A 5,035-nucleotide genomic window follows, 5' to 3' on the forward strand; every position below is an offset into this window, starting at 1 on the left:
AGTAAATTACTTAAACTGCTTTATTGCTTTTGTTGTAAGCTAAATTACCTAAAAATAGTTCAAGGCACACAATATTGTAATATATATATATAAAAGAGTTAAGCATTTAAAGTTATGGTAGTGGTGGTGGTGGTGTGCCGTGGAGTTGGTTCCAACTCATAGTGTCCCTGCATAGGGCTTCCAAGGCTGTAAATGTTTACAGGAGCAGAAACCCTCATCTTTCTCCCACAGAATAGCTGGTACTTTCTAACTGCTGACCTTGAGATTAGCAACCCAACTCATAACCACTATGCTACCAGAGCTTTGGTTACATCAATAACTCACTTTCAGTGTAGCTGTTGTCTATAAATTGTAAATTTGTTTGGGTAAATGAATTTGTTAACTAAGTATATGCTTCTAGATGCATTCCTAGAGCCGTAATCAGCTCATAGCACGTACAAGACTCATTTATTGTTTAGTTAATAATGTCCATCAGCCTGTAGTTACAAGGACTTCAGCTGGAGGTAAAATGGCCCCAGGGATTTTTGAGGAAAGAAGAAGGTATAATTTATTAAATACCATGGAGTCAGTTCTGACTCATAGTGATGCTATGCACTGAGAATGAAACACTGCCTGGTCCTGTGCCATCCTCACAATTTTTGTCGTGTTTGAGCCCATTGTTGCTGCTTGTGTCTGTCCATCTTGTTGGGACTCTTCCTCTTTTTCATTGACCCTCCATTTCACCAAGCATGATATCCTTCTCCAGGGACTTTTCCCTCCTAGTAACATGTCTGAAGTACAAGAAACGAAGTCTCGCCATACTTGCTTTTAAGGATCATTCTGGCTGTACCTCTTCTAACACAGATTTGTTTGTTCTTGCAGTGCCTGATACTTTCAATACTCTCCTTAAACATCAAATTTCAAATGCATTAATTCTTCTACAGTCTTCCTTATTCGTTGCTTAATTTTCAAGTGCATAACAGGTGACTAAAAATACCATGGTTTGGGTCCGACACACCTCAGTTCTCAAACTGCCATCTTTGCTCTTGAACACTTTAAAGAGGTCTTTTGCAGCAGATTTTTCTAATATAATATGTTGTCTGGTCTCTTGATTGCTATTTCATGAAAGTTGATGTGGTTCCTAGCAAAATGAACTCTTTCTCCATTTATTATTGATACAATGGTTTATCTTTCTTTACATTTAGTTGAAATCCAAACTGAAGACTGTGGTCTTTGATCTTCATCAGTAAGTGTTTTAAGTCCTTTTCTTCACCTCCAGTAAACAAGGTTGTGTCATCTGCATATCACTGGTTGTTAATGAGTCTTTCTCCAATCTTGATGCCATGTTCTTCTTCATATAATCCAGTTTCTCAGATTATTTGCTCATCATAAAGAATGAATAAGTATGCTGAAAGAGTACAGTTCTGGTGCATGATTTTCCTGATTTTAAACTGTTCAGCATCTCCTTATTCTGTTCATGTTCCTCTTGTTGTATATATAGCTTCCTTTATGAGCACAATTAAGTGATCTGGAATACCCGTTCTTCAGAATATTATCCATAGTGTGTTATGATCTAGACAGGTAAATACCTTCACATAGTCAATAAAGCACAAGTAACATCTTTCTGGTATTCATTACTTTCAGACAGGATCCATCTGACATCAGCACTGCTAGCCCTTCTTCCATGTCACCTTCTGAATCAGCCTTGAATTTCTGGCAGTTGATGTGCTACTACCACAGTTTTCCAATTATCTTCAGCAAAATTTTGCTTGCTTATTGTATTAATTATAATAGTTCAATAATTTCTGCATTTGGTCACATTTCTTTGTACTGGGCACAAATATATATCTCTTCCAATTGGTTGACTAGGAAGCTCTCTTCTAAATTTCTTGACATAGACAAGTGAGTACCTTCAGTGCTTCTAGTCCTTTCCTTACCACATGTTTTATTGTTCACAGATTGGCTATCATTTGTTCCAGGGTCTTGAAAAACATGATAAGGTAGAAATATCTTCTGCACGAAAATAGTGGATATGGTTCATGTCAAATAATGGCAGCTGAATACATTTACAAATCACTTTTGATATAATAAGGCTTTTAGAATTAAGACATTAAGGTGCTGATTGCTGTTTTAATGTGTCTGAGGCAGAACTTCTGAGACTCTGTTTAGAGAAAATAAGACGTCATGGGAAGACTCTCAAAAAAATTTCCCCCCCTCTGTTATGCCAATTGAAGATGCTAAATTTTTAAGAACTCTCTTTGGTCCGTCAATCACTTACACCTCAACATGATATAACATTAATTTTAATATGTCTATTACTATAGAGTAGCACATTTGATGGAGAATTAATAGTATAAGTAAGATAGACGTAATCTGGGGGAGAAAGACCTTATGAAGGTCTCAGAATGGGCAATGGGAGGACAGTAGCCAATTTGGAGATGGCGAAGATTGTGCATCCCCGAACAAGGAAGAGAAAAGAAACTGGGAGAATAACCAACACAAATCTAGCTTCCTAGTAGTTTTGAAACTGGCATGTCCTGGTGGTGTTTCCAAGGCCTATGTGCCACTGAAATCATTAGTCCTTGCATACAAAAATCTCCACTCTTCCTTAGATTATCTTTCTACTCTAGAAAGTACAGTTCTATAGAATCAATTTGTTGCATGAAAGTAGGCTCATTAAAGTTTCCCTTCATCCTTTCACCAATTCATAAAAGAGGAAGTAGGCTCATTAAAGTTTCCCTTCATCTTTTCACCAATTCATAAAAGAGGAAAGGCATTATCTGTCTATGAGTAGTCACCAGTAAGCAAAGTTGACATTCTTTAAAGTGTGGTATAGACTGGACAGTATATTGTGCCCACAAAAAGGAGGCAACATGTTCTGCAGTGAGAGAAGACCATGTGGAGCAAATAAAAGAGACTGTATAAAAACAAATACGATCACTGAAGTAAAATTGAAACTGAAAATTAGATGATACATGGGAATCTGAACCCAGAAAACAGAACCATTAAAAAGAGGTGGGAAATAAGAGAAATGACAGACTGTAAAAGATTAAAACCTTAGAAGACCAATCTATACCATCAAACATCTAACTAATAGAAATTTTAGGAAGAGAAAATAAACAAAATAAAATTTTAAAAAGACTTGGAAATTAGTGGTTAGGCAACAAAACTAAATATCTCAGAGAGGAAGGTCACAAGATCTAGGATTCAGGTATGTACAGTAGTGAATAAAAAAACGATTTAAAACATTGCACTATGAAATTATAGTACACCACGAATAAAGAATAAGTTATAAAAATTTCCTGGAGATAAAACTGACCACTTTCAATGTTTTTTACAACACGTAGAATAATTCCTTCAAAGTGTTGAGAAAACATTTTGCTGTTTTTTTTTATTATTATTATTCTCGTAGCCCACAACCTGTCACTTATTCATCATTAAAAGGTAAAATTTAAACAGTTTTACACATACAAAAGCCCAGAAGATTTACCTCCACATTGTTCATGTTGTTGTTAAGAGCAACCCTGTATAGGGTTTCTGAGGAGAAGCTGGTGGATTTGAACTGTTGACCTTGTGGTTCACAGTCCAGTGCTGATCCTACAGTGCCACACCAGGCACTACTTAAGGCAATGTGCTTCAGACAACAAAGGTCTCAGTCAAGAAAATGTACAACAGACTTTTTTTTTTTTTTTTCAAAAGTCAGTCTCTCCATTCATCTACCTTCTGCTCTCTCTACTTCTTTCTTATGTAATGTACAATGAGGATTCAAGCTCCCACCTTAAAGCTAAATTTTGATTGTTGAAACAACTCATTTGCACTGACCTTGCCAATAATTGGTTTGGGAATGAGACAAGAGTAGAAGTCTACGGAGCGACTTCTAGGAAATATTTTGTTAATACTGGTGTGGCGCTGTGGGTTAATGCACCAGACTGCAAAGCCGTTTGAACTGAAAGGTTGGCAGTTCAAGCTCACCAGCTGCTCCTCGGAAACCCTGTACAGGGTCGCTATGGGTCAGAATTGACTCGACGGCACTTAACAACAAACAGTAATATAAAGACATGAGCCTTGGGGTGGCACTGGACTTCTAACCACAAGGTCAGCAATTCAAACCCATACACAATGGCTATGATTGGAATGGACTTGACAATGTACAACAACATCAATAAAAGAGACATAAAATGACACTCCATTTCAGTGACTACGTGACAGACTTTTTACTGGCCTGACATCAGCAAGACAGTTAGACAAAGATGGTATGCTGAAATGAAAAGTATGACAAAAATGGAAAGTAATTACACGCTTGCTATGTGGAACTGTGGGTTAATGCGTTGGACTGCAATGTTGGTTTGAACCATGCGGTTGCGCTTCAAGTTCACCAGCTGCTCCTTAGAAACCCTGTACAGGATCGCTATGGGTTGGACCTGATTCTATGCCACTTAACAACAACATTTTCATTGAGCTTCTGAAATAACATTTCCTGAGTTACTATGGCAAACAGGCTGGTGCAAACCTACTAGCTGAAAGGTTGGTGGTTCAAATCCAGGACTCTGCAGAAGAAGTTCTGGTGATCTACTTCTGAAAGGTCACAGCCATTGAAAAACTTACAGAGCACAGCTCTACTTTGAAACCCATGGGTTGCCATAAATCAGATTTGACTCACTAGCAACTGGCTTAGTTTGGTTTAATATCTCTAGCTTGGTTTAGCTGGAATCAGTACATCTTTGGCCTTCTTTTGTGTAAGATGATCATTTTTGTAATGATTACATAATTTAGGTATGGTTTTCTGTTACTTGTAATCCAAATTGTTCTAAATCATAACAAAGATAAATACACAGACTTCAGTAAACAGTGGATAGAATAAGAAAATAGAGAAAGAAAGTCTCGGGATAATGGTTATATAACAGATGTGGATAACAAACAAGGACAAAGAGAGTTGTTATGGATAGGAATTGAATCCATAGCACCTAACAACTACAACAAGGGAACAGGGAAGTTAATAGAATGCTTGATTAAATAGCGAGCTTTAAAGAAACTAGTATATGATAAGTCAATTATG

The sequence above is a fragment of the Chrysochloris asiatica genome, unplaced genomic scaffold, assembly GCF_000296735.1.
Source record: "Chrysochloris asiatica unplaced genomic scaffold, ChrAsi1.0 scaffold00013, whole genome shotgun sequence".
NCBI lineage: Eukaryota > Metazoa > Chordata > Mammalia > Afrosoricida > Chrysochloridae > Chrysochloris > Chrysochloris asiatica.